The following is a 16,602-nucleotide window of genomic DNA, read 5'->3' as shown; positions in this document are numbered from 1 at the left end:
TATCCATTTTCTACATGAAAAGTCTCTTCTGTGTAGCTATCTGCTTTTTCTGGCAAAAGGGCCCTAACTCCTCTAAATATTAAACTCATTAATTTGTCCATTCATTTGTGGAGACAGCTATGCAAGAAAGTGATGGTTAACAAGAAGCACAGATGCAAGGATTGTGTTAAACCACAAATGGTCTGTGTTTGATTTCATTCATGACATTGCCATCCGTGATCCCACAAAACAATGTATTCATACATACATGTAAACAAAGTCCAAGGAATGCATGCTCAGAAACACAATGTCTGCAGCAAAACCTCAGATATAGGCACTCCACAACATGTGTGCTCTTTGAGGCATAAACATGGATGCAGGTACCACAGAGATGATACAGATACATATATGTATGCAGACACATACACATATACAACATGCAGGCACATACACGTACACACTATTGAAATGAATTTTTTTTGAAGTCGGTTTGACCACCTCTGTCTTTGGAAAGAAGAAGGGATCTGGGATTTATAAAAAGGAAAGTCACACCCATAATAGCATATGATTGCATTTTCGCTGTATTGGCGACTGGAGTGGGAAGAGTGGAATGATGTCGCCGGTGCTGAGGACCATTCTTTGTGAAACAGGTGTATTTATGCATTGCTACTGACAGAGTAAACTGTTACGCTCCTTTTGGAAACATTTTTCCTATATGTTCCAGTAGTCCTATTCATACCCTCTTTTCCTATAATTCCACTTCTAGAAATTTAATCTAAAGAAGAGCATCACATGACAAAAATGTCACTTATATAGAAAACTAGGCCCAACACTCTGATTGAGGAAATAGTGGTAGCCAGCCAAATCCCTGTAGTTAAATTACATCAAATCAGTTTGAAGGCCTGTTTTTCAGTCATCACAATGGCAATTTTGAAGATGAGGGGCATCACTGAAAATATTTACGATGAAGTCAGTGAGAAAAGGAAAGGATAAAATTGGGATGATATAAAGATTTCTCTACAAAGAGCTAAATAATGCAGAGTGAGAAACAAATAGTTCTTTGAGAGTGACATGACATCGATTTCTTCTGTGTGTTTAATGTTGTTATAATAATGATTTTAATTCTAAAAGCTATTTGTAATATAAAAGATAAACTCAATCTGAGCCAGCCTGATGACAGTAGAGATTTAACCCACTTGTGGATAATGGGATTAGCAACTCGTATGTATGAGGGGCTATATACACAGACATGTGCAGATGTAAGAATGGCATGTGCACATTTGACTTTGCCAGCCTCCCAGCCTGTAAGAGTCTTAAACGATACACCACGTATGAAGTGTCCATGGCATTTCACATGCCTAAGGCTCAGTCCTGTTATTTTTCCAATCCTGAAACTTGAATATTTTCAGGTGATCTCTACTTAACACCATGTCTGACCTTATACCAATCCTCCCAGATATGCCAATCTCTTTCCTACGTGATAAGATTATACTTGGTGGAAAAAGTTGTCTAGAATCAGTAGGACAAGACACCAAGTCTTTGACTTTCCATGACTAGCTCTGTGACCTTTGGCCAAAGTTGTAAGTATTCATTGAGAATTCACCCTGTTGGGTGCCAGGGTGGATTCTTCACGTCAGTGGTTCTCAAATTTTAGGAGCACTGGGAGCCCGGGGGTCAGCTAATACAGAGGTTGTGAATGCAGAGATTGCTGGGCCCCCCAAATTAAGACTCAGTATTTGTGGGGGGAGGTCCAAGAATTTGCATTTCTAACAAGTCCCCAGGTGGTATTGAGAGCCACTGCTCTACACATATTATCTCCTTGTTCAAAATAACCCAGCCAGTGAAGTACCTTAAATATTTCTCCTACTGACTAAGGGGATAGAGATCTTGAGTGACTCCACAAGCCTTTTAACCCTCTTTGCTTCACTGCATCTAAGAGTAACAAGATTATCTCCTTCTCTTTCAAGGACTGAAGGACAGAATGGGTGTGAAAGGGACAATCCAAATCCTAGTCAAGTTTGCTGTGCTGTGTATACCAACACACACACACTTCTGTTGTTGACTGCCTTCCTTCTTGAAATATGAACCATCTCCAGGTGTCAGGCCCCTGCTCTTTTTTCTTTGCAGTCGGTGAGAACGAACTGAGTCAGACGAAGCCTGCACAGCTTCTCCTGTTACCGGGGATCCTCAGTAAAGTGACAGCGTGCACCGCTAGTGACTCTGCAGATGCACCAGGCTTTGTGGTCTTGGGCCTATGACTCCACCCACCGTGCTGCCAGCCTGAGGTGGGTGGGGGGAGCACGCAGACAAGCAGAGGAAATGCCGGGCGTTTGATGAGGCCCTTGGCAACCTCTCTTTTCTTGTGGGAACCAGAGAGCAGGCTTGATTCAGCACCTCCTAGCTGAGCTCCTCCACCCCAAACCGTGTGATGTGGGGACTGCAGGGCTCTGGCGTCGGATGGGCCTGGGTTTGAATCTCAGAGCTATTTGTAACTGTGGGTCAGCCTCACAGCACATCTGTTTCCTCATCCATAGTTTGGAAATATGTAGTGTAGAAAATAACACTGGCCCTCCTTGGGTAATTGTGAGGGTTCAGGGAGCTAGTAAACGCAGAGAGTGTAGGGACCAAGGGCAGGCTGCCCCGACATGTGCCAGCTTGGCATTTAGAGATGTTGGAGCTGAAAATGTTCAAAGCCCATTGGACTCAGAAAGAAACTTTGACTTCTCATCTGCCTCCTTCCAGCTGAATACAAAGAATTTAGATGGCAGACCTGCTTCAGGAAGACAGCTGTCACCATAGTTAACTACTTTATAGTATGAACCAGGAATGGTAGACAGGGAGGAATTTAGCAAAGTCTGTTAAAATTCCTCTGAGCCCCATTGTTTCTGTACGGCCTGGCAAACGTTTGTTTACCATTTACTTTTTCATATTCCTGTAAACTGCCTTCCTTCCCTACCCTGGCCACTTCATCCAAAATGACATATATACGTCACTGTCCCTGACTGTCTTTAGAATCTCATGTCTATGGATTCCCCCTATGTACACCATTAAGCTTTTTTTTTTTTTCCTCCTGTTAATCTGTCCATTTGATTCTTAGACCACCGGAGAGAGAGCCTTTTAGCCCTTGGCAGACGCGGTAGTCGTCCAACAGGCTTGAGCAGGTTCTGCACCGGCTGGAGAGAGCGCATCGCGGCGTGCGGAGGGCGGGCGGGCTTGTGCCTCTGGGGCCTAGCTGCTGGCCTCTGCAGTCAGACCCCGGGGATGGGGAACGTGTCGACTTCCCCAGTGTGTCTGCAGTTTGCTGCAGTAGCCCCTGCGTTAACGCTCCCTCTCCTGCGGCTACAGATGCTGCACTGCTCCAGCGCCCCGGTGCGGACAGAGCCGCCGCTGCTCTCTGCGGTCCTGGAGAGCGCGTGAAGGCGCACACTCCGGGCAGCGTCTCCGTGCGTCCCCGTCACCGCAGTTCTCCTCCCACACCTCCCGCGTGCCCCGCCCCTCCTCGCTGTACGCCTTCTCCTTGGCTGCGGGCCGACAGCTCCGTACCGCCGCAGCACCTCGCTTCTGGACAGCCTACAGTTGGCACACAAGCCCACACCCACTTCGCCCAGCCGCAGCCCTGCCAAGCATGTCGGCGCTCGAGTGGTACGCTCAGAAGTCCCTGGGCGACGGCATCTTCTGGATTCAGGAACGCTTCTATGAGTCGGGCAACCGAGCCAACGTCTGGCTGGTACGTGGTTAGGAACAGGATGTGGTGATTGACACGGGCCTGGGGCTACGAAGCCTTCCGGAGTACCTGCACTCCTTCGGCCTCTTGCAGGACCGCGGCGTGAAAGAGGACGCTGCGTGCAGGCCGCTGCTGGCCGTGGCCACACACGTGCACTTTGACCACTCCGGCGGCCTCTACCAGTTCGACCGGGTGGCCGTGCACCACGCCGAGGCCGAGGCATTGGCTCGCGGGGACAACTTTGAGACCGTGACCTGGCTGTCCGGCAGTGAGGTGGTTCAGGCGCCCAGCCCTGGCTGGAGGGCCAGGCAGTTCCGAGTGCAGGCGGTGCAGCCCTCCCTCATCCTGCAGGATGGTAATGGGCCTTCCTGGGCGCTCGCGCTCTCATTAAGGGAGGGAATTGGGGAGAAACTGTACGAGGGATGCATGTTGCAGACGTTTGTGGCTGTAAGGGAACTTGTTTTGTCACAATGCAGAAACACCACTTACGTTTCTCCTTTCCCTGAGTAAAATCCCGCTTAACTGGAGCCAAGGCCATCCAGACTTCACTACCAGAAACCGGCTTTGGCACCTTGTAGCAATGCTGAGTACTGGAATGAAAGCCAGCCTCAACTCCCTAGTCCGTTTCCTGTGTAAGGTACAGTAGTAACAATACAGAGGCTTGTGAGTAGGCATTTCCTAGCCTTTTCCCCGAACACCTGTGTGATACTTCCATGCGCTTTTCTAGCAAGAAGACTTTTAAGGAAAAACGCCTAACGGAGAGTGCATGTCATGTTCTATGCTTTTGAGAATTGCTGACTTCATCCACTGTCAGCGGTCACTGCCGAGTATGAGCAGGTACCACCTGTAGGCTTAGAAAGCCATTAGAAAGCAGTGATTCCAGTCTGCTTGTGCATCCTCATCTTCCAGATAGGTTTGTGTTCTTGATGTTGCCTCATCAAAAAGCTTATCATTGAACATATGAAGTGCATGTCAGAGGCTTACAGTAGAACAGGTAATTTGGTCTGGTTGAAAGCAAGGCCTGACAAAGATTAATAAGAAGGTTATTTACAGTGATGGTGAAGTGCGTGGACTAATGTATAGGTGGTGGTGGGCCTCTGGCTCTGTGAAAGACAGGATGGGAATTAGAGAGAACTAATGGAATAAAATGAAGTAGAATAGGGCCCCAGCCCTCCCAATCTCATGCAGGCACTTAAATAATTAATCAAATAAGCCACAGCAGCAGTATTTGTATATTAACTTCCTTTTTTCTTTTTAGAGTGCATCTGTTGATTTCATTTTATCCTCACAACCTATTTGATGTAAGGCAGCTGACCCCCGATTAAATGGCTTGTCTAGAGTCCACAGAGCAAGATTTAGGACAAAAGCTAGGATTTGAACCAAGGCAGAGTAGATCAAGGCATGCAGATTGTACATATATCCTATTCCATAAATATATTATGGTAATTCTGAGTAGAATGTGAAACCACCTTCATTCCTTTCTATCTTAAAGCCATTTTAACTGCCAATTTAATTTAATTCATTAAAGTGTACCTCTAAAGAGGTAGAGAAATCCAGTTCCTGCAGTACAATAATGCTCACTTTATGACTGATCCATATGAAATAATTATTTTACAAAAATTATTTTATCTTACAGATAAGATCTTGATCACCTGAGATATAAAAAATAGAAAGGAATATTCCATACCTTATACCTCATCCAAAAAGTCTTTTCATTAAAATTTTAAATATAAAGATAAAAGAAAAATACTGGGTTAGATGAGAGTATTACATTACCTGACAATTTGAGATGATTACTGTATTTCTTAATAAAATTAATACTTCTAGAGGTAGGGTTTCCATGCATTTGGTGGGTATTCAGACTAAATTAATTCTGGCACTCTGACCAAAAAATGTTGACATTAGTGTTTAAGATATATTTAAATTGTCTAAAAAAATGACTTCTGATTTATTTACTTTTGCTCCTGTGCCAGCAATAGGATATTAATGGTGAAACAATGATAGGAATTACTTTTCTATAGGTGAAGCATCCAAGTAGGCCTGAATATCATGCCTGAGGTTTCATAGCCAGTTTGGGAAAAAGCTGGGACTAGAATCCAGGTTTCCTAAATCCCAGTTGATGAAAGAATGAAAACATTTTAGAACTGTAAGGGGCCTGCAAACTACCTGTATGGTGCTTTAAGCCTTTGAAGGTGTGAAAAGAAACCTTGATATTTACCAGACACTTTGAAGGTGATAATACTGTGTTAAATTAGAAGTTGTTTTTCATTAGGAGCTAGAAGAACCTTGAAGGGTAGAGGGAAATTTTTTCTCCCCACAAGGGCAGAGCCTGACTCCCAGCAGAATAAGAAAAACAAAAAGCAGACGACAAACAAAAAAACACAGATGGGGACTGACTTTGCTGAATAACATGACTTGCTATGAGTTATAAACCAATTCAGTGCTTGGCATGTTGACCAATGAAATGAAATAAGAAAGCCCAGACACAGAACCACATATGTATGAAGCTGTGGTATGTGCATAGTTCATGTGTCACAGAAGTGGGCAACGGAGAGACTGTTCAGAAAACTGGGCCTGGCAAAATGGCCATCCATATGGAAGAAGAGATTACATTGTACCCTTACATTTCACCGTATACAAAAATCAACTCCAGATGCTTAAATGTTAAATATAAGTCTTCAAAATGTTTAGAAAACCGTAATAGAAATATTTTTAAACTTTGAGGAAAGGAAAAAAATTCTTAAACAAGACAAAAAAAGTTGACTATACAAGCAAAGATTGATTAAAATGATTTTTTTTCTTAAAAAGACAACTTGAAAATAAGCTACAAATCAGAGAATATATACACAATAAACATATACTCAATAAACACACTAACAGAAGACAAGTATAAGAATGTATTAAAGGCTCTTTTTTATCTGTGGGAGACTATATTCTTATTTGAAATGATTCAGGACGTATTTTCCTACATCACTGGTTTTGGGGCTGGCCACTAACTTCCTTGAGCCCACAGAATGCGAGCAGATACGATGTGATACCCCAGCCTAGCGGAAGCTTTAAAAGCATTGCAAGTGTCTGCCGATCCTCTGTCTCCTGCACCCTTTGCCAGGAGAACGACATGTCCTAGTAAAACCTGTTCTTGTAGTGTGGTCCCAGGGATGGGAAGACAGAGCCAGACCCCAACCACAGGTTAGAGCAGAGAGGCAGTTGACTTGCATGCTTGAGAGAAAAAAAGAAATGTCCCTTGTTATAAGCCACTGATATTTCAGGTTGCTTATCACTGCAGCAAAAGCTGACCAAGAAGGAAACTAGTGCCTAGAATAAAATGTGTGGTTTTGGCTTTGAGGCTGAGTGGCCAGCAGCAAGGAAATTATTATAGGGGACTAGAAAAATGGCAAGCTATATAATGCAGTAGTGAAATACTTAGCAAAACTGTCACATATGATAATTTGGAAGGCAGAAAATATACCTACTGAATTTATGGCTCTGGAGAAGTTTGGAGACAGAGTGTTTGTGTGAGCGGGTAGTTCCCAGCTACATTTCGGGTTGAAGATAGGGATGATAGCAGAAAACAACGGGCTTATTTGCAAGCAGAATTGAAAGGGAACACGGGAAGTCTGGAAATTATAGGGCTCACAGGGTTGGAAGGGGTAATCATCTGTCACTCCTAAACCTCTCCAGCCTGTAAAGTGTTCTCAAAGTAGGACAACTTTAGGGGCAAAGATCTAAACAAAGGCAAGGCTTTGAGCAGGGGAGACCAAATTGAGGGCATGACTGTCACTCCCTTTGTTAAAACCTCTGAACAGATTAAAACAGCTCCAGGGAATCCCATCCATTGGGCAAAATGACTCCTGGGAAGCTCCCGTAAAGCCTGGTAGCGTAAAGCACCTGACATGTTATGTAGCGGGACAAAGAGCGGCATGTCTCAGTGAAATGTGAGTCTGGCTACTGACACCTCAAAAAAAAGAAAAAGCTTTTGAGAGAGTTACATTGTCCAACGTGCTGTCTGTCTAGATTAAATAAGACTGACTTTACAGGACACAAAATGATCTTGAGCCCCAGCATTCAACAGGCAGGAAGCAGGCTGATGATACTGATAAGAAAAACAAAGAAAATGTCAAAAAAACGGTAGACATTTCACAGAAGAGGAAACACTTACGGCTGATAGACAGATGAAGAAATGTTCACCTCAATATTGGTCAGGGAAATGCCAAGCCAGACCAGAAAAGAGATCTCAAATTTGGTAATTTGGTAAGCAAAGATTGCAAACTCCGACAATACTAAGTGTTCAAGCTAATGCAGATCTATGTGATCAATATATTGTTGGTATTTTTATGCAACTAATTTGGAAAATCATGAGAACCATCTCATAACAGTAAATATTCTAAGTCGGCAATTTCATTTTTTTAAGAAGTCTTGCTTATACAAAAGTGTTTATAGCTGTACTGTTTACAGTGGTAAAAAGATGGAAAAAACTCAAAATCCCATCAAGAGAGTGGATGAGTAAATAGTACACTTAACCAATAGGATATTGTACAGCAGATGCAATGAATGAAACACAGGGCACTCGATGTGGTCATATATTAAGAAAATATTATTGGGCAAAAATAAGTCCCTACAATTATGGACAGTATGATATCCTTTTAGTAATTTTTAAATAGCTACAGCAAAAAAATACACATTTTAGAAACACATGCAGATTAGAACTATGAACCAGATTAGAACTAAAGGTAAGCATGGGAATTCAGGGTGTTTGTTATCATGGGTTGAAGAAGTCAGGTGAAATAGAATGGAGGGAAGGTAGAACTAGAAGTAGATTATAGACAAGCTGCCAGCTTTCACTTTGAGCTGTGGTTCACATGGGTTTATGGTATTATTAAAAGAGGTAAAACTTTAAAAGAAGAAGTTGTTTTGGTTGTTTTTTAAAAGTCACAGATCATTAGAATTAAAAGCATCCTTAGGAGTCAGTTAGTTCTCTGCTTCCTTATTTTCCAAATGAGAAAATAGGCTGAGAACAGGGAGTGACTAACCGAAGTTACTCTGTTCTTGAGTGGCTCAGCCCAGCCGCTCCTGCTGTGATCCTCCCATCTCAGTACCAACATACCCAAGCCAGGGCTGCATCCTTCATTACTTCCCCCACATGAACCCACTTGTCAGTCCCGCTCTGCGGACACACCTGGGTCCACCACTTTGTACACCTTCTGCCAGCCGAAGCCATGAGCACCTCTTGCTTGGATCTCTGCTTTTGCCTCCTGAGTAGTCCTCTTACATTCTCTCTTGCTCCTCCCCAAACCTGTTCTCCACACAGCTGAGGGAGAAATGTTCTCTCTGATGAAACTTCTCGGCTGTCCTTCAAATGCACTTAGAACACAATTCAAATTCATCCTGGCCTACTCGGCTTCAGGTGAGCTGGGCCCTGCCTTCCTCTCATACTCATTTCCTGTCATTGCTGCCCTCACTGGCTTTCTTTCTCGACACTCCAGGCTGGTCTCTGCCTGCAGCAAATGCTGCCAGTACCCCGTCCAGGTCTCTCGGCCAGGCATTCCATCTCTGCACACCAACTGGATTCCGCCATGGAAGACTCTTCTGCCCATGAGCAGCCCTTGGCAATGATTGGCAGGAGCTTGAGGGTAACTGTCCCGGCTCCCTCACTCCTGGACGGGATCCCTCAGGTGCTCTACATGTTTGCCTAAGTGTCCCCTTGAGGCTCAGTTTGCTCACCCACAGTTGCGTTGGCCTGATAACATATCCTTTATTAAGTCCTTTCCTTTCCTTGTTTTGTTCCCCACTCGCTTAATCATCCTTACTTCACTTTCCAAACAAACTGCTTTCACGTAGTTCTTTGCCTCAGGTCTTACTCAAAGGGTAGTGTAAGCTAAGATACCGCGTCAGGCCTTTGCACTCATGTTTTCTCTGCCTAGAATATTCTCCTCCCCTTCACATCTCCTTGTCATTCAGGTCTCAGCTCAAATGCCCCTCGGGTCTATCCCTTTGTTGTTATGCTCCCTCACTGACTTATTCTGGTTGAAATTATCTTGTTTACATAATTAACTTGAAAAGTTCTCTCTCTCCCCCAGGGTGTTATCTCCACAAGGGCAAGTAGTTTCCAGCACAAAGGAGAGTGCCTGCACATAGTAGGCATCCTTTAGATATTTGTTAACTTAATTAATGACTGATTTTGCTGGGAGGGATGTCGAATCCTGCATCAGCAGAACGATTTACAGTAGCTGTTTGTGTGTATGCATTTCTAATTGACACAGCAAATACTGGTCTGTAAATGGATACAGCTATTGTTTTTGAGTAGCTGATTCTCTTTAGTGGGTTTAATCTGCTTCCAACTACTTACAAGGGCTCACGATTGCTCTGCTAATTACAAATCCCGATAAACTCTCCATTAAAGTATAGCTTCTAAGTACCTTCCACCCGATAATACTGTTAGGAGGAATTACATATGGTTGAAAGTAAGAGAACCAGATTTATTTAATAACAGTCTTAACTTCAACTTGCCTTTCCGTCGATGTACCTGAATTAGTAAAACCACACTGTCTTTCTCTGCTTGTTTACCCACGTGAGATACTGATGGAGGTTTACCCTGGGGAATACAGATGTGGAACCAGGAAGAAATGCTCCGTGTGTGGTTCTTTGGAGAAAACTCACTTTTTTGTGTGCCTTGGCCCACCCCATGTTCACCTGGCATGAACCTGCTTTGACCTGGGACTCAAAGGGCACGTCCCTTTGCTGAGGGCATTCAGGCGGAGGCCTGTGGTGGGGGGGTCATGAGGCTTAGATTTCCTCATTTGTAAAACAGATTTATAATAATGACTCTATACTGTCGCTCTGGGCTGGAGGGGTTTCCCAGCTCCTGGCAAGTTCACTCTGGATTCTTTGAGACCTAAATACAACAACGGAATGTTGGGGGTGGGAGTAAAAGGTTTAAGTACCAAGTTTTATTCTCACCGTGGCAGGTCAAGTGCTAGAGTCTCCTCTGCATCTGGCAAGTCCATCTCTGTCTCTGTCTCTGTCTCTGTCTCTGCCTCCGCGTAAAAGGTTTAAGTACCAAGTTTTATTCTCACTGTGGCAGGTCAAGTGCTAGAGTCTCCTCTGCATCTGGCACGTCCATCTCTGTCTCTGTCTCTGTCTCTGCCTCCGCGCCAGCCTCCGCTCCGCCCCTCTGCTCCACCCCAAGCACTGGGCGGAGCTCTTTATATAGCACCACAGGCAGCATTGGCTGATTGCCGACGGGTGTGTAAGCTCCAGCCTATGCAGTAAGCTGATTACATCATCAAGCAGATTAGGGTGAGCTGAGGATCCTGGCCATACAAACTTCCATTTTCCCTACACATACCCTGATGTGAATGTTGTGGGCTAAAGTGTCTGGGGACATCCAGGGGCAGGTATCTGCCCAGAGGCTGTGCAAAATACTATTTCAGAAGTGGTGCCCGACTGCTTACAGCTGTTCCACCTGCCTGGTGGCTAGCTGAGTAATCTTGGGCAATTTCTCTGGGCCTCCATTTCCTCATCTGTAAAATGGGGTATTGTCTCCTACTTCCAGAGCTTTGAGGAAAATTAGACAGGTTAACACATGTGAAGTGCTTAGAGCAGTGCCTGGCACACAGTGATGTTGGCTCTTAACTATTGTTATTCCACGGAGGGCTAGGGGAACATCAAGGTTAAGGGATGGATGGAGGGTAAGGAGCCTCTAACAAGTCCTAGAAGTAACAGCCATAGAGTTTGGAGGAAAACTAGGAGGATCGTGTGTCATAGAAGCCACGGCAAGAGGAAGTTTCCAGAAGGAAGGGTCAACAAGGTCAAGGGTGCTGAGAGGTCAGGCAAGGTGACAGCCAAGGGTGCCATGGATTTAGCAAGAAAGAGGTCCCTGGTGACTTTAGCCATTGCAATTTTGGTGACATCTGAGGGACAGAGGCCAGTCTGCAGTATATTAAAAACATGGGAAGGGAGGAATTGGAGAGCATGGGGTGAAATATTTCAGTTGCTTGGCTGGAAAGGGATGCAACCGAGAAACAGCAGTGGCAGAGGGACAGTCAGGTCAGTAGCCGTCTGTTTTGCCAAACACACATTCCATCCAGCCATCATCTCCTATGAGACTCATGACCTCTGGTCAGCTAAGCAGGGGAAACGTTAGAATTCATAACTTATCCACGCAGACACTTATGTAAATAGAACTCAAGAGTGGCAGGGCTGGGACAGAAGCCAGGCTGCTCATTTCCTCTCTCTTTTCATGATGCTGGTATAACTGTTAAAGAAGGGACTGAGCAAGAGGGCGTGGGGTGCTCAGTGCCATCCACCTGCTTTATCACACCTGTATCTCAAAGGACCCATCTGTGGAAGGTGGATGGAGGAGGTGGCAGAGGAGGGTGGTGACAGGTTCCTTTAATGAAGGAGGACCTGACATCGGCTGGGTGCCCAACATGTTCATCCGATTAAATCACATATCCGGAGGTAGGCGAAATCTTTGGCTGAGATTTCTAGTTCTGGCTAGAAACAGGGGGGCAGGATGGACTCAGGTCAGTGGAAGGAACACCGTCTATTTTTCATATCTGCCCTCCTCCACAGTCCTTTCTCTGCCGTCTTACATCTGGCTGGCTGACAACAGCACTGGCCCTTGATTCTGCTGCAGGGCAGTTGCGGGTGTGTGACTTGAAAGAGGATGTGTCACTTAGAGCCGTGCTTGTGGGAAGTGAAATGCATCCTTCTGGCTCATTTGGGAAGTGTCTTTGTGTCAAGGACTTTGGAACAAGAAAACCGTAACGGTGTGATTTTGGAAAACCAGGGCAGAAGAGACCCAGTGTGGGCTGGAGGAGTGTCCAGGGAGTGAACTGATGGATGCCCATCCAACATGAAGCAGAAGCACGGCCGGAGGGCCGATGGGGCAGGACAGCCTTCATGGAGCACCGCCTGCGAGGTCTCTGCTGTTGCCATTCTGACATTCTTAGCTTTTGAATGCAGATCCCTTGTTTTCATTTTGCCCCGGAAGCTGGAAATGTTGTGAACTCTCCTGGTCATGGGCACGGGTGGGTGGAATGCAGACTGCGGACTTTGGCTGGGTCTGGCAGGCAGCAGCCCTGACTTCTGATGCTCCCCATGTGAACTTGGCTCCTGAGACTCACCCACCTCTGAGCAAGCTAGGTGAGAAACAGGACTTGGCCGATTTGGAATCAACTCTTCAGAGCAGCTGTAAAGATGCCTCAGACAAACCTAGCAGGGAGGGAGGAAACACAGGAACCCTCAGAAACCGCAGTAGGTAAGCTGGGCTGTGCTGGAAGCCTTTGCACACATTTCCATGTTAACCTCACAGCGATCTTAAGATAGAGTCACTGTGAACCCAGGTTTAGAGGACATGACTCAGAGGTTTAGCAAGATGATTAGTATTTGCCAGGTGCTACAAACTGCCAACCTGGGCTAAAATGCAGGTGTCTAGACCTCAAGACCATGCTCTTTCCACCACACTAGAGGACAAAGGTGAAGGCCAGGAGACCTGGCTGTCTGGGTTCTGGTGGCTGGCACATCTGAGGCCCAGCTCCAGTCTTGAGGGGCAAGGAGTGTGAGTTCAGTGTGTGAATCTGTAGTTGATTCAGCTCACTTGAGCCCAGGAGGCCAGACCTGGCAATGGCAGCATTTCTGGGGTGTGCCAGCTCTGAACTGAGCCCTGGAACCAGGCCTGAAGACACCGAAAGAAGGGCATCCTAACCTAGACCAGCCTGGGCTCCCATCTTGTGGGCACAGGATGCACTGGAAAATGGGCTGTGGGCCGAGGTGGGGCTCAGGCTGTTCACCTACCAATCCAGGAAGAGAAAGGCTCTTCAGGGGTCTTTTCCAGCAGCCTATGGGCATGTCACCTGAATCATAGGGGGCCTTGCTTTAGGTGGGCATATTTTGGAGTCAAATTACTGCTACTTCCTGCCCCTGCTTCCTTGCTCCACAGGGTGGAATTGTGGGGGCTTTTTTCTCACTGTTCCTTGCAAAGCCGGCACCATGCCCTAGCTTTCAGGTGGGGAACAGAAATCCCACAGGGCTTCCCACCATCCTAGGGGCCCTGATCTTGCCCACCTTTCTCTGACCACAGCCCAGCTCTCCAGACAGGAGACATTGCCAGAAAATATCACAGAGGAAGAGCGCTGCCTGGGTGTTAAGAGGCAGAGCTGTCTTAAGGGCTCTGTCACTGGGTTCCATGTGACAACATATTTTTCCTTTCTGGGCCTCTGGCTCCTCATCTGTAATGTGAGAGGGCCCACCCCCCATTTGTCCTGCTCTGTGGGGACTGGGGTCCAAAGGGAGAAGGACAAAGGGCCGCCGGTGTCCTTCTGGTGCCAGTCTGTGCACACCCAACCTACACCGACTCCTCGGGTAACTCACAGGTGTTTGGCAAGGTGGACATTTTTGATTCAGGGCCAAACAGCTCAAGAACCACAAAACTGAATCTGTGACACTTCTGGATCCAAGCCCATGTCTTGGGCTTCTTTGAACATCTGGCTTCCTGGGTGTTAGAATCTAAGTTTTAGCTGGAAGCATTTTAAATGTGGCTTGGCTCTTAGGGTGGGGAGGGTCTAATGTCTCAGGGGTTGGGATCAGCTCTGTTAGGCTCTGTTGCCTTGATCCCCTTTGGAGAGGGAAGGGTGACCCACCCAGCAGGCTCCTTCAGCATCATAGGCCTGACTCCAGGGGCCAGTCACACAAGGGATGGCTGACGGGCTGTTTGGGGCATGGTTTGTGGGCAGGAGTCTACCTGCACGTGGAGGTCCAGACAGTCACTTAATGCCAAACCAGAGAGGGTCTTGGTGGTCATCCAGGCTAGGGGCTTCTGATGGAGGGAAGCAGTAGGGGTGGATTACCCGGGGAGGCTTTTCAAGATACCCCACTGCCCTGGATTTAGAGTACAGAGGTCCAGAGTGAGGTTTAAGCACATGTCTTTTAGTACAAGTTTCCCAAATGGTCCTAATAGGATCCCATTTCCAAGGAAACAGTCACTGATTTAGGCCACCTTCCCAATCACCTTCCCAATAGGTGAGGACACTGAGGCCCAAGAGGGGGTGAAAGATTTGCTCAAAGGCCCACAGAAAATGAGCAGCGGGGCCCAGAGAGTCTGGCTCCTGATTCTCATGCTTTCTCCCCTGAAGAAACCCACCTCCTCACCTGTCAGCCCACCTAGACTCTTTCAAAATTCCCAGCCCGACTGCCTTCCCTTCATTCTGTCCCACAGCCTCTAGCATGAGCCCCTCAGTCCACACCACACATCTGGCCACAACCTTGTCCTGAGCAAAAGATTGCGTAGGGCCCTCCGCTGCCAGCAGGGTCAAGTCCCAGGGCCGGAGCCTAGAACCGGGATCCTGTGAGACCTGGCCCACGGTCCTCCTGGCTTCACTTCTGGCCACTCCCTGCGGGCCGGGATCCTTCCCCTACACTGCAGCGACACCAGCCTCCACACTGGCTAGTCTTGTGCTATAAAACAATTGTTCGATTTTCCTTAAGAAATATGTCACGTTTGTTTTCACAAAAGCCTATAAGCAGGTGTCATTATTATCCCCATTTGGACATGCAGCCCAGAGGTTAAGCAAGTGAAGTCACACAATACATACCAGGGGCTGGGGCCCTGAGCCAGGAGGTCTCCCCGGAGCCCACTCTCATAACCACGGCTCCCCATCCTCTCCACCCTGCCACTGGGGAAATCCCACCTTCATCCTTCCAGGCCCAGTGGAAAGGCCATGCTGCACCCCAAAGAGCCCCCTCACACTGGGCATGCACCACCTCTGGCCTGCGCATTACGGCGTCCTTACCTGTCGCACCCACTCCCTGGTTTGTGTGTTCGGTTCCCTCTCCAGGTCCTGGCTCTTGTGGTCAGGTCTCTTTGACCTGACTGCCATGCCGGAGCTGGCACCAGTGGCCCTAGGAGTATGTTTGCTGAGTGAATGAGTGAAGGAATGAACTAATGATACCTGAGACCTGGCACCAGGATCCCGCACCGCAGTGCCCCCACCAGCATCCTCAGACACTGCAGGCAGCCTGGTCTCCACCGGGTGTGCGAGGCGCAGGAGACAGTGTAACATAATCAGGACTTGGGCCTGTGAGCAGCAGAGTATGTGGAAATCCTAACCAAGCGGCCACTTAGTTGATGCTCAATGAAACAGTACTCTGCTCCCCTATTCCCCTCAATCCTGGACCATCTGAGGCTTCATCACATGAATTAGGCTGCACAGCCATGTCCCCCATCTGGTCTCTTTCCTGTCTAATCTGGTGCTGCCCAGCTTTCTGTTGGCACCTGTGAGCACAGTGTCCTCTCTGGCCCCTTCCTCGGCACCTGGCCCCAGCTGCCTCCTGGAAGTGCAAGCCTAGCCCCCAGCACAGTGTCCCGGCTCCCCAGTGCCTTGGAATGCACAGCCCCGTCTTACGTTTTCCAGGGCCTCTTGCACTGCACAGCCATTGAGCTACTGGGCTGACAGCAACTCAGCCCATCGTGCTCAGTGAAGTGTGAATGTCTCGGCTCGGCTTACAAAGTTCTGCAGCATGTGGCCGACAGGGCTCTAGCTGCACGGCACTGCCACTGTGCCGCTCACTCGCCGGGGCCTCCCCGTGCCTTCCACCTGGTCTGCTTGTTCCATCTTTATCGGCCAACTTCCTGCAGGCTGCCCTGCCTGAGCTCCCAGTGTAAAGCAGGCTCGCGCTTCGGAGTAGGCACCCTGAACTATCATCACTGCTTGGGCGCTCGCACTCCTCCCTTGTCTGGGAGCTCCTGGAGGGCAGGAGTCCCTGCGTCGTGGTCTGCATTTCTGCCCCAGGAGTGCAGTGACTGTTGGCTGGAGAAGAAGGAAGAAGAGGCCTTAACATCACTACTGCTGTCCTCTGCCATGGATGAGAAACAGAAGGCCTGGAGGTTAGGGGAGTCA

At 47.4% G+C, this 16,602-nt stretch overlaps 1 protein-coding gene and 1 pseudogene across 1 annotated transcript in view; one reads left to right on the top strand and one right to left on the bottom strand.

The window, feature by feature from the left end:
• Positions 1-10,743, bottom strand: part of LOC130683243 (serine/threonine-protein kinase TAO1-like) — a 126,036-nt gene extending 115,293 nt beyond the window's left edge. The window contains 1 exon segment of the mRNA XM_057499501.1: positions 10,661-10,743. The gene's annotated coding sequence lies outside the window, so the exon portion shown is untranslated.
• On the top strand, positions 3,506-9,396 carry LOC130683241 (acyl-coenzyme A thioesterase MBLAC2-like; annotated as a pseudogene).
• Positions 10,744-16,602: the final 5,859 nt, after the last annotated feature.

Source organism: Manis pentadactyla, chromosome 4 (genome assembly GCF_030020395.1).
Source record: "Manis pentadactyla isolate mManPen7 chromosome 4, mManPen7.hap1, whole genome shotgun sequence".
NCBI classification, from domain to species: Eukaryota; Metazoa; Chordata; class Mammalia; order Pholidota; family Manidae; genus Manis; species Manis pentadactyla.
This window is presented reverse-complemented; position numbering and strand designations above follow the sequence as displayed.